The sequence below is a fragment of the Alosa pseudoharengus genome, unplaced genomic scaffold (assembly GCF_046254945.1).
Source record: "Alosa pseudoharengus isolate Yale_2024_CS ecotype anadromous, Long Island Sound unplaced genomic scaffold, YU_APseudo_1.1 YU_APseudo_1.1_scf_1, whole genome shotgun sequence".
Lineage (NCBI taxonomy): Eukaryota > Metazoa > Chordata > Actinopteri > Clupeiformes > Clupeidae > Alosa > Alosa pseudoharengus.
The window spans coordinates 34,341,015-34,366,779 of record NW_027468564.1 but is presented as its reverse complement, the minus strand read 5'-3'; the positions used below and the strand labels follow the sequence as shown (position 1 = coordinate 34,366,779).

The 25,765-nt window shown below is 47.1% G+C and overlaps 1 pseudogene; it reads left to right on the top strand.

The window, feature by feature from the left end:
• The window catches only part of LOC143126179 (NACHT, LRR and PYD domains-containing protein 12-like), an 88,635-nt pseudogene that overhangs the window by 8,687 nt on the left and 54,183 nt on the right, over window positions 1-25,765 (top strand).

Below are 25,765 nucleotides of genomic sequence, written 5' to 3'. Positions count from 1 at the left end.
TCAAGTGAGCAGGGTGTCTCGTAAAAAGAAATGGAGCCTGGAAAACCCTACACAGACTTCACTACAGACTTTAGCAGACTGGTTTAGAAATAATTTAATAGCCAGAAATATGCCTGCCCTGCCCTAATAAAGAAATATTTGGTTAACTGCGAGTGAATCCCGTTTGCAGCCGTAGAAGAAACGCAGGACAAATTAAACATTCTGGTTTTCTCCGAGTGCAACGATGATAGACAGACATCATTTGGACAAAATATAGAGCATATTAACCTCCGTTGCTCAGCCAAATGCCTTCCTGTTACGTCCTGTTATCACGGAGTTACAGGCGATAAACAAGTTTTGATGGTCACAAGTTTACTTCATTAGGGACTGTTCGTTATTTATTTAAGGGGCTACCGGAGGAGTTTTGGGAGCATTAGTCCAAAAAGACGTGACCCTCCCTCGCCAGCAAGACATTTTTCTATGACCCTCCAAAGTGATTATGAAAAAACGCATGACCCTCCCCTTCAATTTATTGATGCCATAGGGTAGGCCTACGTTCAGACTTAGCGTCTTTTTCTGACAAAAGAAGTTATGCAGACCGCTTTTTGAAAAAAAAATCTGCCAGCGTTCTTGTTCCAAAAAGCAGCCGGAAGCGTCTTTTTGCGATAGACAAAGTGACTAACGTTACGTGTGGGTACAAAATGTCGCGGAAGAGAAAACTCACGTTGGCTATTGCTTTTGGTATGTTATGGTAAAGTTGTGAAGTCATGTCAAACAATTCCCTATGCTCAGACACTAAAACGAGTCTCTCAACCGGTGTTCTGTCACCTTCTGTCGTTTGCACAATTTCATAAATAATCACCGGGACCGAAACAACCCGACAAACACGGGACGTCCCCCGGACCTTATGCCGACATTCACGACGTCCCCGATTGGTCCCGAACGTCATGTTCTCTAGCGGACGTTCCGGTGACCTTATTGACGTCCGGAGCAAGTTATCGTTTGGATATTGCGTGACGTCCGGTGCAGGACTTTCTGGGGACGTCACCGTCAGGTCCCTCGGATGACATTTGCATTTGGTCATTTCAAATACCTCCTAAGGACCCGACAATAACGTTATATCGGGGACATGGGGGGGACGTTTGTTTATTCACACATGGCAGCGGAGTTGAGAGCGCTCTGGCTACCGCCTGCAGGACGGAGACATCACATCCATGCACGACTTCACGTTACACGTCTGGGGATGACTAAAGTATCTATCTATCTAGTCTCTCTAGCAGTAGCTGCATTAGCCTACCGTAGTCTAAGGCAACATATCATACAGTTTATGAAGTTGTGCGTCTATGAGCAAAGTAGCCTATGTTTACTTTGCTCATAGACGCACAACTTCATAAACTGGGAAAGGGTTGTTAACGTTAAACTCAAAATGTATGTGCTACATAGCCTAATTCAGCATGACATGCTGAATTATGTAGCACATATATACATTTTGAGTTTAACGTTAATGTATAACGTTACAAACTAGGGAAGGGATTTTACCAAATTCATGTTAGCTGATGTGATGCTTGGTGTAACGTTAGCAAAGTCACTGTTTTTAGCTTCTAGCTTAGCCTACAATGCGCATTTCTTCAGATAACTGTCATTACGTGATTCATGTAACATGCTCTAAATAGACAGTGGTTTATTTAACGTAGTCACGTAGCCTACTTATTATCTGTTTTATTTTCAGAAACACACACAGCCGAATTGGGACTGAACCGACTTTTGGAGCTGAATAGGCTACTATGCAATAAAACTAGAGAAATGTTAAAAACAGACCACGTAGCATAAAAAGGCCAAAAAAATATACTTTAAAAAAAAAAAAAAAAAAGGAGATATCAATTATCATCAACAATGACAAGCCAGCTAGAACCTGCCACTCGTTTTCTCTCCCTCTCCTGCACACTCAGACGCATTCTCAATTAAATGGAGTAGCATAGGGCCTATGTTCAAGTTGGATCTTTATAGAGAGGACCCGAAAAGTATCATCTTTATGTAACATGCTGTTGGTGCATGTTGACATTGTATACTTTCTCTAACAAGAGTGAAAAACAGTTTGCAGTACAGCTACTGTTTATTGGCTAAATATTGGTCCCTCTTCTGTCTCTTGGTGCCCTATGCACAGTGCGTGATGCGTGTGGTGGTGGTAATAACTGATCAGGCTACCTTTTTAAAACTGAAAATGTTCGCCTACAAGCTCCTCACGTTCCATCTTCAGCTAACTCCATAGACAATAAAATAAACGATCTTGCTGCTTCAGGTTTTGCGGCCTCCGTTACATGACATCAGCCTCCCACAAAGGAAATAGGTAAACACAATGCGTTAATTGCGTTAATATTTCGTAATGTATTATGCATTTGTGTTATGTACATGTGTTAGGTACTTTTTACTTTACTTTACTGGTTAACTCCCTCCTCTTTGAGTCTATGCTCCCTGCTCTGGCTCCGTTCGTCCTTCTAATTCCTTGTGTTTTCTGGTAGACGCTCCGTTCGTTTCCATGGTCTCTCGCGCTGGTTTCACTGCAAACTGCGTGCAGCCGACGTAGCATACGGCACAGTGGTCATGGGAAATGTAGGAAGTACTGCCGGGGATATATGACCGAAACAGAGCCTTACTGTATGTATCATGCATTTAATGCCTCATGCATCACCGGCCAAACTGGCTAGTAAGTTTTTATTATCACCCGCCAAAATGAATTTTAACCCGCATTTGGCGGGTTGGCGGGTGTTAATTTAGAACCCTGCTTACTGTTTATTAATAAAACAATGATATAGAATAGAAACATCTGGAATCTATTTATTTCATCTTAAAGTTGGCTACAAAGAGCATTCATAGCCTAGAGAAAACGATACATTTTTCTTTATCTGCAATGTTCCAGGAAGATAGGCTTACATTTATAGGCTGTCCCTCTTTGTCCCTCACAGGTCCAGAAAACGAGTGGATATAACGTCAATGCATTCCATGTTCCATGTACTTATTTCATGTTGAGTTTTGCTTCCCAGCATGCATTGCGATTAATTTAGTATTTTTGGCTATTATTAGTTTTTAATATTTTGAAACAATATGGTTTGAACAATTTATCTACTTGGCCTACTCTGATGATGTTTTGAACAATATGCTACGGGATATGCCCATTAAAACGTCGTATTAGTTTATTAAGAAAATGACACCGTAGATGTGAAAGCAGGACATCCTAGCCCGGTATAAATATCCAAGTCTACTCATTATTAGTGTAATGCATTCGGAGGACGTGATTTCATACATGCGTAAAAATATGAGGTGAGTAAAGTTGATTGTGTAGTTGTAGAACAAGTCATTAATGCGTGTTCATGTTCCGTCTACCTCTCTCCCAGCAACGCTGAGACTTACAGGATGTAATAGCCTACCGTACTAAATCGCGCTTCATGTTTTTTTTTTTTACCATCGCGGAAATATAAACGTCGCGCGCATAACGTCGCGGTGACCATTACAGGACGTCCTCTCAAAGTCTCGTGGAAGTCTTTTAGACCTCCCGAACAGAGGTCCGCGGGACGTAAAGGGAACCCTACACAATGTCGAGGAGGTGACGTTCGGCAGGGGACCTTTAGGGGACGTCGCCAGGACTTTATTTTGTTTACTGGGAAAGCCTACCTGTCAACTTTTTCCGGGTTTATATTTATATTTTATAGCCTATAACATTAGCTGAGTCACATATTTGGCCATAAGCCGTTTATCATAGGCTATCACAAAACCAAACTACAAAGGCGAACACTTTAACAGGGGGAATTAATGAATCATGCTGAACGCTATTTGTCAATGAGTTGAAACACACATGACATTCAAACTATTGATACATTGTGCACTATGGACACTGGTCTGTAGGCTACCATTGGACAAATAAATTGACATTGACTTGCCATATCCTGACTCAGAAAAAAACATCTTCTTGCTTTTTGCCGCAAACTCAGCAATGAAATCATAGGCCAGCTTGCAGATAGCCTCCGTCTTTTTCATTTCATAGAAGGGCGGATGGATGCAACCGCGAGGACGGCAATAAGTTGTTAACAGACATGAACCAAGACATAGCCCAGCAGCAATCTATATAAAATAACACATACTTGAAGTACCATTCATGAAATTGTAATGATCTGAGCCTAGCTGTCATCACTGTACTCCCACAATGCTGTGCGTGTGTGTGTGTGTGTAATGTTGATGTTGGTTTAGTATGAGTAATGGCGTTTACCTTATCATGTATGTGTTAGCTGGTATAGTCTTTCTTTATGTTGTACCTCATGTGTTTACCCCGTGTATTGTATGTGACTACCCTGTTTGTGTATTGTGCTTGTTTAATTGACCTCCCTTGTGTTGCCTGTTCTATGACGTTCGTGTTTTTGGTGCGTAACCAATAAAGACCATTTTGAGACAATCTTACAGTTTGTTACATTGGTGTCAGAAGTGGGATGACGACCCCTACTGGACGGGAGGAGAAAGCTGCAACCGATTACCTGGCGATGATGAGTTTCCTGCCAAGACGGCTCTTCGACAGCACGCTCGCCCATGGCCACCTGCTGAGCCCAGCAGACGGAGCCAGCCTGCAGCGTGACCGTGATGAAGAGACCCGCCCCCGGCCACAGGAGGAAACGAACCGGGCTGATGGCAGCATCCCGCCACTTGAACCCGCTCCACACGGGAGCGATGGAAACCGGCCAGTCCTCGGTGTGACGGCGGCGGTAGAAGGGCGCCCCAGCGTAAAGTTGCCCCACTACAATGGCGAAAGGCCGCTGGCGACATACCTGGTACAGGTCCGGCTGGCAGCCGAGCTGAATGGCTGGTCGGCGGAGAGAACGGGCGTACAGGTGGCGTTGGCCCTGGAGGGGGAAGCGCTACAAGTATTAGAAGACCTGCCACCGGCGGAGCAAGTAAGCTGGACCGCAATCGAAGCAGCTCTGCAGCGACGATTCGGCCAGAGAATCTTCATCAGCGATGCCAGAGAACAACTCGCTTCCAGACGGCGACACAAGGACGAGAGACTGGGCAAGTTCGCGGCTGACCTGCAGCTGTATGCCCGGCGGGGCTACCCAACGTACAGCCAGGGTCTACATGAAGAGATGGCACTGGAAGCGTTCGTGCGAGGCATCCACCCAGAGCGGCTAAAAGAACACCTTCGCCTGAGCGCCCCCAGCTCGCTGTCCGTGGCGCTCGCGGAAGCCGAACGGGTGGAAAACATCTTCCGCACAACAGAGTCGCGGCATTGCGTACGCCAGACATCGATGGAGGTGACGCGGCAGACCACGGCACAGCCACCACAACGGCGCCCACGCGAGTGGAAGAGGCCGGCCAGCGGAGACGGATGCCACCGGTGTGGCGAGCCGGGACACATCGCGTGGTACTGCCCAGCCCCGGCACCCCTCACGCTCGCACCCCAGTTACTAGAAGAAGGTGGCACGGCGGGAGGGGCTATGGATTGCATACGGCTGGGCCGGCTCGGCCAAACCAGAGGACTGTATGTGGACTGCACGCTAGATGGGACTCGGTGTCGCGCCTTGATCGATACTGGCTCCACCATCTCGCTTGTGCGCCCCGGTCTCTTACCCGGCACGCTGGTAGCCAGACCCAGAGGCTGGGAAAAGACAAAAACGCGCATCACAACAGTTACCGGAGAGCGAGCGGAACTGTATGGACAAAAAGTGGTGTGCGTGTGCATCAACGGTGAGACGGCGAGCCGCCGGCTTTGGTTGGCTAGCATTCAGGATGATTGCATTCTCGGCCTGGACGTGCTAGAGAAATGGGGGGCTGTGGTGGACATTTCCCGGTTCACACTACACTTAGGGACGAGCAGCGTAGTGTTGCACACGGCGGGGAAACCAGAGCATGAAGTGCGGAGAGCTGGCGCGACGAAGAACTCTCCAACTCGCTCCACACAAGCCCGCAGGAAGCAAACTCGCAAAGAGTGCTCGCCATCCAAGACTCCGCCCCTCCCCACACAAGCCCGCGAAACTCAAGCCCGCGGAAACAACAGGTCTCATCCAGGTCCGCTTGCTGAGTCTCCGCCCCTCCCCACACAAGCCCGCGAAACTCAAGCCCGCGAAAACAACAGGTCTCGTCCAGGTCCGCTTGCTGAGTTCGCCACTGCTCAGCTCACACCCACTAGAGAGGAGCCAGGAGCGCGGGTTGAGCAATCACCACTCTCCACTCAGAGAGCGCGGCCCTCTGTAGAGACAAGGCAAGCCGTAAATGAACTCTGCACTCGTAGCTGTGAGGGGCTGAGTGAAGCACAGGGTAGCCAGGTGCGGAGACTACTAGCAGCGTACACCGACATCTTTGCTGCAAGAGATGAGGACTGCACCCGAACGAGCCTGGTCCAACACGATATCGACACCGGAAATGCTCGGCCCATCCGACTTCAGCCTCATCGCTTACCGTTCGCCAAACGACAAGCAGCTGAAGAAAAGATCAAGGAAATGGCCGCGGCAGGAGTGATAGAGCCAAGCAGTAGTCCCTGGGCTGCGCCGGCTGTACTCGTCCGGAAGAAGGACGGCTCGTGGCGGTTCTGTGTTGACTACAGGCGCCTCAACCAGGTAACCCGGAAAGACTCCTACCCGCTCCCCCGCATTGACGATGCGCTGGACAGCATTGCCGGCTCCTGCTGGTTTAGCTCGCTGGACTTACGCAGTGGCTACTGGCAGATTGAATTAGCCCCGGAAGCTCGGCCGAAGACAGCGTTTACCATCGGGCAAGGGCTGTGGCAGTTCCGGGTACTTCCGTTCGGCCTATGCAACGGGCCAGCGAACTTTGAGCGGCTGATGGAGCGTGTCCTGGCGGGCATTCCACGTACATGCTGCGTGGTTTACCTGGACGACATCCTGTGTCATGCAACAGACTTCACCGGTGCCATAGGACATCTGGAAAAGGTGTTCGACGCCATACGGGGTGCTGGGCTCAAACTGCACCCGAAAAAGTGCCACCTGTTCCGGAGGCAAACCGGATTCCTGGGCCATGTCGTGGGGGCCACCGGAGTGGCCACCGACCCAGCTAAGGTGGAGACGGTGAGACGTTGGCCTGTTCCGCGCGATGGTGCTGAGCTGCGGAGCTTCCTGGGCCTGGCGTCATATTACCGGCGTTTCATCCGGGACTTTGCTACAGTCGCCAGTCCGCTGCATCGTTTGACGCACAAAGGCCAGCTCTTCGAGTGGACGCGAGAGTGCGACGCGGCATTCCGGCGGCTGCGGAGGGCGCTATGTGAGGCCCCAGTGCTCGCTTTCCCTGACCCTCAACTGCCGTTCATCCTGGACACCGACGCCAGCGACGTGGGCGTCGGCGCCGTCCTCTCTCAAGCAGGCGAGCAGGGCGAGCAGGTGGTCGCATACTTCAGCCGCTCACTGGACCGAGCGGAGAAGAACTACTGCGTGACCCGCAGAGAACTGTTGGCTGTGGTGGTGGCAGTGCGCCATTTCCGAACCTACCTCTACGGCAAACGGTTCCTGCTGAGAACGGACCATGCATCGCTCACCTGGCTGCTGAACTTCAAAGAACCAGAGGGCCAGCTGGCTCGCTGGCTGGAGGCGCTCCAGGACTACGACATGGAGATTCGACACCGGGCGGGTCGCCTTCACGGCAACGCGGACGCCCTGTCCAGGCGTCCGTGTGCAGCAGACCAGTGCCAGCACTGCCACCGGAGGGAGGAGAGGAGCCTGGCCGCGGCTCAACCGGAGCCCGCTCGTCGGCTACAGGCTGCATCACCGCTGGCAGAGAGAGAGAGAGTCGCTGTTTTCAACGCTCACCAGCGTCGCGCCAACGAGAGGGTCAACGCTCGCCAACAGCACGCCAGCGAGAGACTCAACGCTCGCCAGCGCCGCGCCATCAAGAGAGCCACCGCTCGCCAGCTTCACGCCAGCGAGAGAGACAACGCACCGCAGCCCAACGCCACAACACAGCACTGCAGAGCGGCAGCTGAGGCCATGGACGCGCAGTCGCCGGTGGACGTGATGTCGAGGGAGGAGATCCGGAAGGCGCAATCGGAGGACGCCACGCTTGGCCGAGTGTGGTCATGGATCGAAGCCGGTCAGCGACCGCCATGGACTGACGTATCAGCACTCGATCCAGAGACCAAAGCGATTTATTCACAGTGGCCGGGAATAGTAGCACGTCAAGGACTGTTGTATAGACACTGGCGAGCCCCCGATCGACAATCTGACATTTTCCAGTTGCTGGTTCCTGCTGGATTACGAGCCCGTGTACTGGAACAGGTACATGGGGCTGTGGGGGCGGCTCATTTCGGCATCGCAAAAACTCTTCGTCGGCTGAGAAGCCACTTCTATTGGCCGGGATGCAGGCTGGACGTTGAACTGCATGTTCACTGCTGTGACGCCTGCACAGCGAAGAAGGGCCCCACGCGACGCTCGCACGCTCCGCTGCAGCAATACGCAGTCGGGGCTCCCATGGAGCGGGTAGCCGTCGATATCATGGGCCCACTGCCAGTCACAGAGCGGGGAAATCGCTACGTGCTCGTAGCTATGGACTATTTCACTAAGTGGCCGGAGGCGTATGCAGTGCCAGATCAGAGCGCCCACACGACAGCGGACAGACTGGTCACTGAGATGTTCTGCCGGTTCGGGGCACCGGAAGAGCTCCACAGCGACCAAGGGAGGAATTTCGAGGCGGAGGTGTTTGCTGAGGTTTGCCAGCGCATGGGCATCCGGAAAACGAGAACGACACCTCTGCATCCACAAAGCGACGGGCTGGTCGAACGGTTTAACCGGACGCTAGCAGTGCAGCTGGCCATATTGGCCGACCGCCGACAAAAGGACTGGGACTTACACTTGCCCCTGGTGCTATGGGCATATCGCACAGCGGTGCAAGAGTCAACAAAATGCACACCGGCAGCTCTGATGTTCGGGCGAGAGCTACGCACGCCGGTAGACTTGGTGTTCGGTTCGCCTCCGGAAGCGGAGATTGGAGGTAAGCCAGGGCTGGAATACTACAAGCAGCTACGCGAGAGACTCAAAGGAGTACATGAGTTGGCCCGGCAGGCTATGAGTGAAGCTGGAATACGTCAAAAGCGAGCTTACGATACGCGCTGTCGCGGCCAGGAGTTCCAGACCGGCGATAAAGTGTGGGTGTACTGCCCGGAGAGAAAGAAAGGCATTTCCCCGAAACTCACTAGCCAGTGGGTCGGGCCGTGCGATGTCTTAGAGAAGCTGTCTGATGTGGTCTATCGTGTAAGACTGATTAAGCGTCGGAGAGTTGTGGCTCTCCACCGTGATCGACTGGCCCCGTATCGACCCCTGGCCTCAGCTGAGGGTCATGGAGACTTTGACACTGACTCTGTGGAACTTGGTGACAATGGAGCTGTGGCTCTAACACCGATCACCGTGCAGCCTTCACCGGAAGTCACCGCCGCGACAGCGGGGCGCCCACAACGCCAGCGTCGCGTCCCAGCCAGGCTCATGGACTGACGTAGGGTAAGACTTGAGTCAAGGGGACATGGACTAAGTCTCGGGGGGGCTGTGTAATGATCTGAGCCTAGCTGTCATCACTGTACTCCCACAATGCTGTGCGTGTGTGTGTGTGTGTAATGTTGATGTTGGTTTAGTATGAGTAATGGCGTTTACCTTATCATGTATGTGTTAGCTGGTATAGTCTTTCTTTATGTTGTACCTCATGTGTTTACCCCGTGTATTGTATGTGACTACCCTGTTTGTGTATTGTGCTTGTTTAATTGACCTCCCTTGTGTTGCCTGTTCTATGACGTTCGTGTTTTTGGTGCGTAACCAATAAAGACCATTTTGAGACAATCTTACAGTTTGTTACAATATGTTGTCAAATATTGAAGTCGTGGGAAGTTTACACGAATTTACACGAATTAAGAATGTTTCATTCGTCCCCCTTAAATAACTCGAACGGTTTTGTTCAGAGCTATACATGCAACTGCTTTCGACAAAGGACAGATGTATGTTGCTAGTGACAAAATATTAACTTTCAGTGTTTTACGATGTCTTTGTCATGGGGAAGTGTTGTTCCCCATGCATTTATTCTTGGCTAGCCTACTGTCAGTGACTGCCGCGAGAGAAGCGGGTTCTGTGTTGCGTTCATTTCAGTGACTGGCGCGAGAGAGGGGTCTGTGTTGTGTTGCGTTACGTTAATTTATTTCCATTGGCGTGCCGTCCACAGCTCTTCAGTTTCGACAAAGCCGACAAAGCCTAATTTTGAAACAATGAGTGCAGGCCGGCCGCCCGTTTGTATGGTTATATTGCTTGAATGGGGGGGGGGGGGAAGCAGCTTTCAGCCATACGGCTATGAGAACATTTCCTAATTCACCCGATACTAATATTCAAAATGTTGAAAACTATTTCGGCATAGCCTATAAGCAGTTTAATTAAATGCAATGTTAGTTGTAAACAAACGGGCTACTTGGTGAGGCTTGGCCTCACAGATGCGCTCATGCCTAGATGGCAAGAAAAATCTTTACGATATGCCTATTAACTGACCGCCCGATTCACGTTGGCTGGGGGGCGGGGGGGGGGGGGGGGGGGGGGCATCAGATCTATTCACAAACCGGTTTTGTGGCTTTTCGCCATTTGAAATCCTACGCAGCTACAGGAGCTTCCAATCGTGAGGAAGCAATTTTGCATTGTATTGTAGGCATAACTAACATGCAATAACGCCACCAACTACAACCAAAACTAGGCTACTCATTGTCAACATGTAAATTAAATGTAACATTATTGTGAATCAAATTAAAATGTTCTCTTTTGCAAACGTAGGCATAGAAGGCTAACAGATTTATTTAATAATGTTACAAAGATACTACATCAATCCGTATGTTTCATTAGGCTACTAGGCTATTTGTTTTGCCTTACTCTTGATTCATTTAGGCTAGGCCTTTTTATTCAGTTATTCATCATCTTCCGTCCTTGTGTAGCGCACGCATTCTCAGACCTGTCACCTGCCACTCATCGTAAGGGAGGTGTTTGGAATCATTCCCGCGTTACAATCATCAGCCAATCAAGGTGGTCACTTCAGTCAAGCTCGTGCATGAGTAATAACGTCATCCATAGCAACGAAGACTCACTCACTCTTAGTCAAAGATTCTACAGCGCTCAGCTCCAGAATCTGTTCAGGGGTTGTCATTTTTCCTTACTAAGAGTAGCCTAGGTCTGAAAGGCTTTGTGAATAACTTAATAAGAGAAACCTAGCTAAAATCTTTTATTGCTATTTAGGAGTAGCCTACTCCTAGTGGTAAGATAAAAGGCTTTGTGAATATGGCCCCTGGTGTCTAACCCAATGCATAGCCCATTTACACAAAATAATGGTCGAATATTAGGCTACTGATGATCATTGTTATTTAAGAACATGCAGTGCGCGTAGGGCACCAAAAACATCTTGCTCATAAAAAATCATCATACAGCACATTGTGGCGGGTGTGTTATTTACTGTAGGCTGCGCAAACCACAGGCCTTTATTTTGGGCAAGCATTCGAGGATTCAAGGCAGGCCTTCTGATGAAGAATTTTATATAAAGCCTGCGCTAACAGTAATCCTCCTGCCCCCGATACCACAGCTGTGGATAGTGTGGAACGTTCAAGTAATAACACAATCCAATCCCCCGCTGACCACCTCACACATTTCTCTAGAGTTTGCAACGACCTTACATGACACAATGCCATAAAATGCCAGTTTTTAGGACACATAATGTTTGTAATGATACCAGTTAGGCCTACGTTCAACAGTAATGAGCTATTCATTGTCGAAGGTGCATGGTGAAGTGAAATGTGGAAAACAAACATTTGCCTATATCATTGGATAGGGGATAGGCCTACTTGTTTATTTTTTACGTAGCCTACAATGACCAGTTCAGACAAAGCCGAAATTACTAATTTTGAAACATTTGTATGGTTATATTGCTTGACTTAAATCCCAGAGAGTAGGCTCCGCACCCCACAGTGATGGGCCTAGCGGTCTTACGCGTTCAGTGTGGGGTATAAACAAGCTGAGAATTTGGCGGTGTCATGTATGCCTGTCACAGACGTGGGGAGCTGAAGCTTGGGATACAGTTACTACAGTAACAGTAGCCTATTTTATTTTACTTCTTATGGAATATTTTAAATAAATAAATAGTATTTTATTTGTAGGCTATTAGTTGTTTAGAGTAAAAAAAAATCGGTCGGTCTTAACGCAAGTTTACAACCGGCAAGTCGGTCGGACTAAAAGGGGAAAAAAATAAATATTTGGGTCGGTTCTAAATTGACAGGGTCGGTCAGGTTACGGCAAACTATTGTACAGAAAAATACAAATTACATGTCAAGCAGTCAATTGACTACATTGCAGTCAAGAAGTAGGGCAAATTAATTTACGAATCCAAAACGTGGGTCATAGTTGTCTAAGCCTCTATTGTGTTAAAAACGTCGCCGGATAGTATTAAATCGGCAACAACACTGTTTTCTGCAGAAGCCTATCCAAGGCTACAGATTCATTCTGAACAGTTACTGTATTTCTCTACTGGCTCAATTATCACACCACTGTTTTGATTTGCGTAGCTGCGTTACCCCCAACACTGACAATAATGTAGACAGCAAATTTTGATTTCGATTTTCGTTACCACCGTGTAGTCAAGCCTTAAGACATACCCAAGTAGCCTAAATCGAGGTAATGTTTAATTATGCATGATTTATTTTGTTATTGAATTCGTAGGCTGGGATTACTCTCGGCAAGTCTCCTGCTTTTTCATTAGGGGCGGCAGGCAGAGCGATGTACAGTGGCAGAGCGACGCACAGTGGCTGAAAGTGGTACTAAAGCTTCACGCAGCTTCACGGCCTCGTAATGCGCGAATGAAGTGGTCATTTGAAAGCGATGCCCACTGTAATTAACATGTATGATAGCAATTTTTGTTGGAGTACTGGGAGTGAATTAAACTTATCTGACACGCCTAGCACCACCAAAATTGGATCTGGTTCCAGTGAAGTCTCAAGCATATCTGATATTGATTTAAATATCTGGACCCAAAATGGTAAAATCTTAGGGCAAAGACAGTAACTGTGAAGTAGAGAGGCTTCATCTGCCATACATTTATCACACAATGGGGAGATTTCTGGGAATATCTTGTGTAGTTTTGTTTTTGAGAGGTGGAGTCTATGGATTATCTTAAACTCAATCAAACAATGTCTTGAATTAACAGAGCATTTATGTATGTTTTCCAAAGCATCATCCCAGAGTTCTTCACTTATTCCCTCCCCAAATTCTTGTTCCCAAAGAGTTTTAATACCCTGCGTAGATGGTACGGACCTGCTTAATAGTGCAGAATAAAGTGTTGAAATGAGATGCCTAGCTCCGCCTCGAAATATAAACAACACATCCAAAGTTGTGGGTTCAACACAATCTAGTTTGGGTACATGTTTCCTCACATAGTCCCTCACCTGCAGACATCTGAAGAAATTATTTTTATGTAGACCATATTGACTTTGAAGTTGGCTGAAAGAGGCAAAATTTGTATTAATGAAAATATTTCCAATGTTCAGAATACCCAACTCTCTCCATTGTGAGAAGGCAGAGTCCATATAGGATGGAGAAAAAGATGGATTTTTAGCTATAGGTAAAGAAAAGGAAAGAGACTTAGCATTGAACCTTGACTTAATCTGTTGCCATATGCGAATGCCATTATAGATTATACAATTAGGACTATAGCAAGTCTATAGCAAGTCTTCTGAATTTTTGTTGGTGCTAATACCAATGTGCCAATGTCATATGGAGCACAGTCTGCTCTTTCCATTACAATCCAGGATGGATCTTTAAAAGTGTGATCCAACCACATAATCATAATGCGGAAAGCACAGGCCTGATAATAAGAAAAGAAATCAGGGAGACCCATGCCACCATCTAACTTAGGTCTGCAAAGATGTGCTTTTTTTTATTCTAGGTGTCTTGTAATCCCACAAAAATGGAGTTATAAGTGTATCAAGCTGTTTAAAGAATTTCTTAGGGAGGAAAATTGGGATATTTTGAAAGAGATATAAGATTTGAGGGAGAAAGACCATTTTTATTACATTAACTCTCCCTGCTAGTGAAATAGGGAGTGATTTCCAAAACTCAATGTTATTCTGCAGCTTAGATATTAATGGAGGTAAGTTGTACTTGTACAGTGATTGAAAGTCCTTAGTGACTCTGATACCTAAATATGTAAATTCTTGCAGTGATATCTTAAAACCACTTGCTTTGCAGTCATATTTCAGTAATTCTGACCAAAAGGCACTGCACGTATTAGAGAGGCCACCATGCCCACATCGTTTGGTCTACAAGCACATGGCTGGTATCATTGGAAAGCTGAGACCATGTAGATTTTTTTGAAACAGTCAGGATAACCCTGTGAAGTTCTCATGAAAGAGCCACAGAGGCTGGAATAAAGTTTTTTTCGCACCAACAAGCGCTTCTTTTGTGCATTGAGATACACGCGCATGGTCAAAGTCAATGACGACATCCCATACGTCGTTTAAAAGCTCTGGTCATTGGCTACAAGAATATGTCCATAATTTCGTTCTTACTTGTAAGAGGCCCACGTGGCTGCCATTCCAAGCTTGCATGTCCAATAGAAAGGTGTAGCTGACCAAGCTTGTCTCTGCCTCGTCTTTGCTTCGTTTCTCGTGATTGGTAGATCCTACAGACACGTGACATGGCTCTTTGTGTTCGTGAGACTCAGGGGAGCGTGGGGAATACGCATAAGTAGGGAGTTCGAAGCCGAATGGTCAAAGATAATTAATGCGTAGCAAGATGGGTCGTCCTAGTTCATGTCTATGAGGGCAAAGTGGAGTTCAGTCAGAGACGGGCTCTGGTTCAGTTCCCGCCTGCACAGGGGCGTGTCACTGACGTATGACTTACGTTTGAACGCCTCGGTTCCACGCCAGACAAGCCGGAGTACAAAATAAACTTGGTGTACACCTTCATTAATGTTGATTTTCTCCCGACTGGAGGGTCATACTATCACGACATTCTACTGAAATAGGGAGGAGGGTTTGGAGATCATGATACCGTGTCCGAAATGTGCATCCATTGCTCAGAAAAATAAGGCTTTGACAAATTCTGGGAAATTCTTGGATTCTGCCATAGACCTCAATGTTAAAAAGAGAGCCCGATCACTGCATAAATGTGCGGGGGCGTGTACTGCTACCCTATTTGCATAAATTTCCAGGGACAGGAAATGGCCTCTCATGAAGTATCTTCGTAATCCACCATCTTTGGAATGGTATTCAAAATCACCGATATTCACCGGAAAATCTTTGAAAGTTTTTTATTTCTATTCTATAAACGTTTTGAATATGGAAGCTTACACACTCACAGTTCAACATTGGACTATAACAACACATATAATCTTGTTCTATGGATTCTTACGGACATTTCAAGACCAGGTTAGCCATATGAATATATTGTTATGGGTGTACACAAGGATTAGAAGGCAATGATGCAGGGGGGGGGGGGGGGCGGGTGTTTTTTTGAGGGGGGCATATCAGCATAAATTACTTACTGTAGCTCACACCACACAGTTTGACATGGAATGGTGGATACCTTTGGAATCCTGAGACCCGTAGCTTTTTATTGATGTATGGGATGTCAATATTCTCGACAACCAACTAAACTTCTCAGATCATGTTGCCTCAGTCGCCCGGTCATGCCGTTTCGCACTCTACAATATACGGAAAATCAGGACTTACTTAAATCAAGATGCCACCCAACTTCTGGTTCAGGCAATAGTCATCTCACGACTCGACTACTGCAACGCCCTCCTGACAGGTCTCCCAGCCTGCGCAGTGAAACCACTTCAGATGATCCAGAACGCGGCGGCGCGCCTGGTCTACAACCAACCCAAGAGGGCACATGTTACCCCGCTACTCATCCAGCTACATTGGCTACCTATGGCGGCCCGCATCAAATTCAAGGCTCTAACGCTTGCCTACAAAGTAGTCTCCGGTTCTGCTCCCACCTACTTGAATGCCTTCATACAGACATACGCTACCTCCAGACCGCTGCGCTCCTCAGACGAACGACGTCTAGCTCTACCTCCGGTACGCTCAGGCCAATCCAAACTTTTCTCATCTGTTGTTCCTCGCTGGTGGAACACACTGCCAGCTCCTACTAGGGCAGGGACATCCCTCTCCATTTTCAAATAACTCCTGAAGACCCAGCTCTTTAGAGAACATCTCCTCTCATAGCAACACTTACAACAAGTCTTGCTGATCCTAGCACTCACCAGCCGTCTTAAACTGACACGTAACTGTTAAAAACAGCACTCACTGATGCACTTATTCTTACTGTACTCTAATGTTTTTTAAATTGTCCTAATATTGTTGAGAATTGCTCTAAACTTAAACTGTTTACCATGTTGTTAGTCGCTTTGGCTAAAAATGCGTCAGCCAAATGTAATGTAATGTAATGTAATGTAATGTAATGTAATATTACATGAAGTAATGAGCCTACCCATTGATTTAATACACCCCACCACCCCCCTCCTCCCCCCAAATGGCGCGACGGCGTTCCACTGCGAGTTAACTTTAAAAGGGAACCCCTGTAAGGCTGAGAGGTTGTGTGTTTTTACCGGCATTAATTCGCTCTTTGACCAGTTGATCCTATAACCTGAAAAACTTCCGAAATGAGATATCAGATCTAGTATGGCTGGTATTGAGGACTAAGGTTTAGTCACGTACAATAAAATATCATCTGCATAAAGGGAAATCTTATTTGATGTATTATTGATGTCATATCCATGTATGCAGACCTCAGACCTGATCTTTTTTGCCAAAGGCTCAATGGCCAGGGCAAATAGTAAGGGTGATAAGGTACACCCTTGCCTTGTACCTCTGTGCAAGAGAAAAGGCGGAGAAAGAATGCCATTAGTTAAAATTCTGGCACTAGGTCTGTCGTACAAGACCAACAACCACTTTTTGAAATCTTTACCAATTTTAGATTTTTCTAGCGCAGAAAATAAATAAGGCCACAATAATTCGTCAAATGCTTTCTGTGCATCTAATGATAGGATAACTAAATCAGAAGACTTCTTTTTCTGAGAGTAAATAATGTTAAAGAGGCGTCTAAGATTAAAGAAGGAATGTCTGTTTGGTATAAAACCAGTTTGGTCCGGATGAACAAGTTTACTGATTAAAGAGTTAAAGGAACACGCCACCCAAAATCAGTAGTGATATATGTTCTTACCGTAACTTTCACGAGTTGAGTCGTACCTCTCCCGCGTCGGTACGTGCACTCAAACGCTCTGTCGCGCGGCGCGAATGTGTTAGCATGTTGCTATGCTAGCGGGCTCTGCCGTGGCCGTAGAGAGAGGCACATAGCAGTATTCAAACACCTCCACGTTTTACCTACTTAAATACAGTTGCACGAGTAGTTGATGAAAAATGTTAGGGCACACAACATGAAACGTGACGATTTTCCAAGCGAATAAACATGAGAACTACAATGTGTGGCGCAATAGCACTTGGGAGTACTTCGACGTAGCGTGGTAATATTATTAACACCTAATTGTAGATCCTATCCACCACAGAGTTTAGAATCCATGCTGGATCGACCCTCAGCCTCTCCCTCCCCTCTGAGCGAGAGAGGCACACACACTAGAGATGCGCTGATGGGCTATTATTTCAACCATAACTGCATAGCAAAACTTATCATCCATCAGCCATCCATCAGCACCAAAGTTTGTTGACCAATTTTCAAAACTGCACCTGCCCACCATCCGCTGGTTGTTTTAATGTAGGCTATATGGGTGATGCAGCGCTGCTGACGTGAGGCTAGAAAGCCCTTGCCTGTTCTAGAAAGACTGATCTAATGCAGCAAATATATTAAAAGGCAAAAGTCGTACATTGGCTAGGCCTATCCCCAGAATATCAGCAGCAAACTCAGTCTCTGTCGCGCAAAACAGTCTCCAAATAAAACGCACATCGGCCTGTTGCCTATTCTGCCAGCTTGCGACAATATATCATCCAAAATGCTTGATTGCATTGCATTCTCCACATTTTTAGCTACATTTTCATGTACCACATCAGCATTTTTGTTCAGTGAATCTTTTGTAAATTGCTTTACAATTACCGTCGGGCCCTTGTCAGCAGACTTCGGCTTGCCTCTTGCCATATTCACTCCTTGTCTTCCGATGTCATTTCTGAGTCATCTACAGATGTTCACCTCCCTAAATAGAACCAACTTCAACCTGTGTTATATCCTAGATGAGACTGCCTGGGTTATTTTGTTTAGATATTAGCCTATATATAAAACACATAATTGTAGCCTACCATTCAGGGAATTGGCATTTAAAAGAGAGACAGTGATATGACTAAGAAATGACATCGGGCGATGGCAGTGCGAGATGTTCAGAACGTAAGAGCTAAAACTTCTACAAACTCACTAACATCCACAGCGGAAAAAGAAGGTAAGAAAAATAGTCGGAAAACTAGATGTGTAAGGCAAGCAAGCAAGTTTGGCGGTTGTTACTAAAAATGTGAACATGCACGTTGCATTGTTGTGCGGTGGACTTTCAGAATAAATGGAGTCGGAGTTTCTTTAATATCGAGGCGTCATATTTGTCCGATGGCCTGCTATAAAATGAATTGCGATGTCTGTCTGAAAAAGACGCGCTCGTGCAGTCAAAATGAATGGGAGTCTTCAGAACAGGCTTGTCAGTCAACCTGACATAACAGTGTGTAAAGTAGCCTATAATGTGAATGACTTGTTATTTTATCAAGGATTTCTTTCTTTTTGCAAAAAATAAAGTACAATAGGCATTAATTAGTAGGCCAGGAGCATGCTGAAATTATGTGGCAAATTGCGTTTTTTATTACAATGATAAAATTGTAAAAGGACGTGACCTAAGCTGAGGCAAGCCAGGCAATAGGCCTATAGGCCCGACGGTAATTGTAAAGCAATTTACAAAAGATTCACTGAACAAAAATGCTGATGTGGTACATGAAAATGTAGCTAAAAATGTGGAGAATGCAATGCAATCAAGCATTTTGGACGATATATTGTCGCAAGCTGGCAGAATAGGCAACAGGCCGATGTGCGTTTTATTTGGAGACTGTTTTGCGCGACAGAGACTGAGTTTGCTGCTGATATTCTGGGGATAGGCCTAGCCAATGTACGACTTTTGCCTTTTAATATATTTGCTGCATTAGATCAGTCTTTCTAGAACAGGCAAGGGCTTTCTAGCCTCACGTCAGCAGCGCTGCATCACCCATATAGCCTACATTAAAACAACCAGCGGATGGTGGGCAGGTGCAGTTTTGAAAATTGGTCAACAAACTTTGGTGCTGATGGATGGCTGATGGATGATAAGTTTTGCTATGCAGTTATGGTTGAAATAATAGCCCATCAGCGCATCTCTAGTGTGTGTGCCTCTCTCGCTCAGAGGGGAGGGAGAGGCTGAGGGTCGATCCAGCATGGATTCTAAACTCTGTGGTGGATAGGATCTACAATTAGGTGTTAATAATATTACCACGCTACGTCGAAGTACTCCCAAGTGCTATTGCGCCACACATTGTAGTTCTCATGTTTATTCGCTTGGAAAATCGTCACGTTTCATGTTGTGTGCCCTAACATTTTTCATCAACTACTCGTGCAACTGTATTTAAGTAGGTAAAACGTGGAGGTGTTTGAATACTGCTATGTGCCTCTCTCTACGGCCACGGCAGAGCCCGCTAGCATAGCAACATGCTAACACATTTGCGCCGCGCGACAGAGCGTTTGAGTGCACCTACCGACGCGGGAGAGGTACGACTCAACTCGTGAAAGTTACGGTAAGAACATATATCACTACTGATTTTGGGTGGCGTGTTCCTTTAAGTCTGAGAGATAGAGTTTTAGCTAGTATCTTTTGGTCAGATGTCAAAAGTGATATGGGTCTATAGTTGCCCACTTCCATTGGGTCCTTCCCTTTTTTGGGTAATACTGTTATGATGGCCTCGTTAAGTGAGGGAGGTAAAGTGCCATCTTCTTTTGCTTGTGTATACATTCTCAGAAGGTAAGGAGAGAGAAGATCACTGAATTGCTTATAAAACTCGTTTGGAAACCCATCGGGCCCAGGGGTCTTACTATTTTTCAACAATTTAATTGTTTCCTGTTTTTCTTCAACAGAGAGCTCTGCATTAAGAAAATCCTGATCTCGCTGTTCTAAAGCGGGAAGGTCACAGCTCTCCAGGAAGTTGTCTATAACAGAACAATCTACTGTTCGAGAAGAGTATAACTCCTCATAAAACTGTTGAAACCTTTGATTAATATTGTAGGAGTATTTGTAGGAAACCAATATATCCCCCTGTTCTGATTTTATCTTCCTAAGTTGTCTAGCAAGTAATTTATGAGGCTTTTCCCCAAATTCAAAATACTTTTGTTGTGTGAACAAAAAGGCCCTGGTTATACAATCTGATATTATTTGATTGTATCTATACCGCAGTGAAAGTATTTTCTTGTATTTGTCAGTAGAAGGGCATATAGCATTTTCTCTGTCCATTTGGTTGATTTGTTTTTCAAGCTCAGTTAGTTCAGTCCGTCTCCTTCTCTTTCTTTCAGCCTGAAAAGATATTATGAACCTGATATGCATATGGGCCTATTTTTGGGATTTTGCCCGAAATTGCACAGCGTCTATTGTAATAGCTCCTGTGTCCTCATACTGTGACCTATCATCAAATGCCTGGTATCCCCTGAAAGCTGAGACCTTGTAGAATTTTTAGAAACTGTCAGAATGACTCTGTTATGTACTGTCAAGGTGCTACAGTAGCTGGAATATTGCTTTTTCTTTCAGGCGGTTATGTAAATCCCTGGAAATGGCCACATTTCAGATGTGAAAGTCCCTAAAAGGGCCACTGAAACACATCAGAGGCCCACTCCCAGGTGTTGTGAAGATAAATATCTAAGGAAATGTTTGTACAATGAAGTATGACCCCTTTAGAGCCATTTTTGTGTGGAAATGCTCAGCTGGTTCAACCTCCACGTTCTTCTTCTTTGCCTGTCTTTTCGGCATGTTTTCTGCTTTCTTCTTCTTCAAAAGATCCAAATGATCCTTGAATTTACCCTTGGGGATCAATAAAGTATCTATCTATCTATCTAACTGTAAAAATTGCGACTGTATTCCTCTGACGAGCCGGTCGTACTAGTAAGCTATCGTTATGCACAACGAAGGTGGACTCAATTTCCCAGAGTTCCCCTCACCGGAGGTGGTTGTACCATACGTCATTCGAAAGGTCTACTCGTTGGCTACAAGACGATCTTTGAACCATCCTCGTAGCTTGTCATAGGCCAGAGCTATTGTCAATCAAAGCTAACTTATCCATTAGCCAGCTCGCATGGCTATCATGCTTCTAACACGTGTTTCTCGACAACGGTACGTCACACAAAGTTGTCACTGGTGTCTACGTACTCAGGAGTAGGCCTGTCAAACTCGATTCCTTTTAAGGATCCGGGTTATTCTGAGTCACTCACTAAACTGATCCGGGTTGAACGAGTCACTTGAGTCACTTGAGTCAGTATTGCTAAATCGCAAAGAAATTCAGTCCTACGTTCAAGCAGTGCAGTGGGGTGCTTCATTTCGTTAAGTGCCTTCTCATGTTGGATGTGGATCCTCCATGATTTGAAACCAGGTTTTTGCAGTACTTGCATTTAGCCTAAGAGTTTTGCTCTCCTGGTCAAAGTGCATCCACACATTGTTCATCTTTTTGGTGCTCATGTTCAGAAACTTTGATCTTATTGACAGAGAGGGTAGCCTATATTATAATAATTAATTATTTGTTGTTGTTTTCTTAACAATAGAAAATTTGCCTAGGTCTAATGCTACTCTGCTACAATGTTTATTACCACTACTATACTAATAGTAGGCTACTAGGAATCTATTCTAATAGGTATTACTAGGCAACTAATATTATTAGCCTATTAATCATAGCTATATATATATATAGAGCCAATCATGTTATATATCATGTTAGGTAGCCTAATATAATATAATATAATATAATATAATATAATATAATATAATATAAAATAGCCTAATATAATAGCATCAAAACCTCCACCCACTCACGGGAAAGTAAGCAGTTTGAGCCAGACTGTTTATTTATTGTCTTAACCTAGCCTTTGCAATTGACTTTCAATGTAGACATAGAAACAGGAACGTAGAAATGCCCTGCAGTGAATAAATTATTATTATTGTTATTATTATTATTATTACTACTACACTACTACTACTACTACTACTATTCTAATTAGGCCTATTATTATTATCACCTTGACACGAGTAGAAACTAGGCTACTTGCTCGTCTACAGATCCACTCATGTTATTTCAGAAGTGAAAGCATAGCTTTTGTTGTGGATTTTCTTTTAAACTTGACGAGGAGTTACTCTCCTCTAAAGATCCACTCATGACAACGTAGCCGGCTGATTCGGCTGACTCGCACTCAACAACGTAACCGGCCCGCTTGGCTGATCCGACTAGCCTACTCTCCATACAGAGCTTGCAATGTTTCGGACTGTCTTCGCGACCTAATTGCATTTTAAAGTAGGCTATGCGTGCAGAATATATGTTATTTCAGAAGTGAAAGCATGGTTTTTGTTGTGGATTTTCTTTTAACCTTGACGAGGAGTTACTCGCTCCTCTAAAGATCCACTCATGACAACGTAGCCGGCTGATTCGGCTGACTCGCACTCATAACAACAACGTAACCGGCCCGCTTGGCTGATCCGACTAGCCTACTCTCCATACAGAGCTTGCAATGTTTCGGACTGTCTTCGCGACCTAATTGCATTTTAAAGTAGGCTATGCGTGCAGAATATATGTTATTTCAGAAGTGAAAGCATGGTTTTTGTTGTGGATTTTCTTTTAACCTTGACGAGGAGTTACTCGCTCCTCTAAAGATCCACTCATGACAACGTAGCCGGCTGATTCGGCTGACTCGCACTCATAACAACAACGTAACCGGCCCGCTTGGCTGATCCGACTAGCCTACTCTCCATACAGAGCTTGCAATGTTTCGGACTGTCTTCGCGACCTAATTGCATTTTAAAGTAGGCTATGCGTGCAGAATATATTGTAATGCCGAAGAGTAGTTAGGAGACGGGGAGGCTGGGATATCGTTCCAAACTCCGGTTATTTATTTCTCAATGGATGTACAGACTATAGGTACGGGTAGCAGGAGGTGTCCACTACAAAACAACAAACTGATCTTGATAAAATAGCTCTCATTCACTCGTGATTCACTCTCAACGGCAGACAACACAACGCAACACAACCCACTCGCACGTAATTTACTTCTACTCTGACTAAACTTACTAGACGTCTTAGAACCCCCTATTCTATTCCCTCCCCTTATCAATCGCTAACCTATCCGAACCCCTAAATATTCCCTCCCGGACACCTCCCCCCAATCAAAACACATCAGAACTTATTGACACATTCTATGACACAGAAGGGAGAGGGAGACACAGACACTCTCGCACGCACACACACACACACACGCGCACACGCCGGGAAAACAGAAGACACAGGGGAACACAGGGGAAAGTCCAACACGGGGCAAATAGCCTCGGCGCTACACTGCCCCCCCCTTTAAGTTCCTCGCCCTCGAGGAAAGATGGCCTCATCAAAGCGTCGAGGCGGGCGAAGCCCTCTCCTGGGCCTCAGGCTATACGCAGGCTGATGTTGCTGGAGCCGCTGCGGTGATGTCCCCGGAAGCACAGCACCAAGGGGCGACACAGGAATGTCGTCCGGTGCTGCCGGTCTTCGGTGGGCACGTGATCGATCCCACGTCCGCGAGCCGGTGAGCTGAGCGCCTACGAGCCCTCTCCTCCCTGTGGTTGTCAGGCGCAGGCGAGAAGGAGCACGCTGCCGCTGGAAGGCCCTCACCTGCTGGTCTCCGCTGGGGCCGACGCCCGTGAGCCCTCTCCTCCCTGTGGTCGTCAGGCACAGGCGAGGAGGGGCATGCTGCCGATGGACGGCCCTCACCTGCTAGTCTCCGCTGGGGCCGACGCCCGTGGGCCCTCTCCTCCCTGTGGTCGTCAGGCACAGGCGAGGAGGAGCACTCTGCCGCTGGACGGCCCTCACCTGCTAGTCTCCGCTGGGGCCGACGCCCGTGGGCCCTCTCCTCCCTGTGGTCGTCAGGCACAGGCGAGGAGGAGCACGCTGCCGCTGGACGGCCCTCATCTGCTGGTCTCCGCTGGGGCCGACGCCTGTGGGCCCTCTCCCCCCTGTGGTCGTCAAGCGCAGGCGAAGCGGGGTTTGGCCAGCACAATCCCAAGCCTGGTTGAACCTGGTTGCCTCCAGGTCCACCTGGCGCTGCGTGTTCAGCTCCTCCAGGTGTTCCTGGAACACTCCCAGGGACCAGGGCAACGGGATGACAGACCTCGCCCTCCTCTGAGGTTCCCCACCCATCCCCTGGCGCTGCGTGTCCAGCTCCTCCAGGTTCAGGGCAGTTCACCCCAGGGGAACGACGCGGACTTCCACGGACAAAGGGATTACGATCCCCTCGGTACGGAGCCAGCCTATCACGGTGGAGGACCACACACCGCGCTCCAGGTCTTTTACGGATGCGATATGTCACCTCCCCAACTCTCTCTACCACGTACGCAGGCCCGTCCCACGCTGAGTTGAGCTTGGGCGACCGTCCTTTTTTCCGTTTTGGCCCATACACCCAGACCAACTCACCCACAGTAAAGTCACGTCCTGCACTATGGTGGTCATATGCTCTCTTCTGCCGAATTCCAGCTTGAATGGCTTGATGGCGTGCAAAGTCGTGAGCTAGCTGGAGTCGGTCCTGCAGTTGGTGTGCATACTCAAGCCCTGCAGGGGCATCTGGAGCATCTGGGGGTAGGCCCATGAAGAGTGAGGGTGGGGTCCGCAGCTCTCTACCAAGCATCAACAGCGCTGGAGTACAACCTGTGGACTCTTGGACTGCAGTGCGGCTTGCCATGAGGACCAGAGGAATCTGCAGGTCCCAATCTCTCTGATCCTGCTGCACACACAAGGCTAGCTGTTCGGCAAGGGTGCGGTTGTACCTCTCGACTAGGCCGTCACTTTGAGGGTGGAGAGCAGTGGTTCGAGTCTTCCGAATGCCCATCCGCTGACAAAAATCTGCAAAGGTGCGGGACTCAAAGTTCCGCCCTTGATCCGTATGGAGTTCTGCAGGCACTCCGAACCGAGCAAACATGCCTCCAAGGAGCACCTCAGCTGTAGTACATGCGTCTTGATTGGACACAGCGTACGCCTCGGGCCACTTGGTGAAATAATCCACAGCCACGATGATGTAACGGTTTCCCCGGGGTGTCAACGGTAAGGGCCCCATCACATCCACAGCTATACGGTCCATCGGATAGCCTACCCTCCTCTGCTGAAGTGGAGCATGGGAACGGCCCACGGGTCCCTTACGGGCAGTGCATGCGTCACACCGGCGGCAGTAGGACTCTACATCCCTCCTGCACGTGCTCCAATAGAACTGTTGCCGCACACGCTTCAGTGTCTTTTTCACCCCAAAGTGACCCACTCCAGGTTGCCCATGCATGGCTGCGAGGACCAATCCGCAGCTAAACATCGGGACAACAGTCTGCCATTTAGGTAAACCTGTTGCAGGCTCCACCCAGCGTCTCTTCAGCACCCCGTCATGTAGGGCCAACCCATCCCTCATGGACCACAGGCCCCTCACTGTGAGTCCATGAGCAGCTACATCTTCCCAGGATGGGCGCTGTCCAGCCTCCACCCAGCTGATCACAACCTGGAGCTCTGGATCTTTACGTTGTTCGGTAGCCCAGG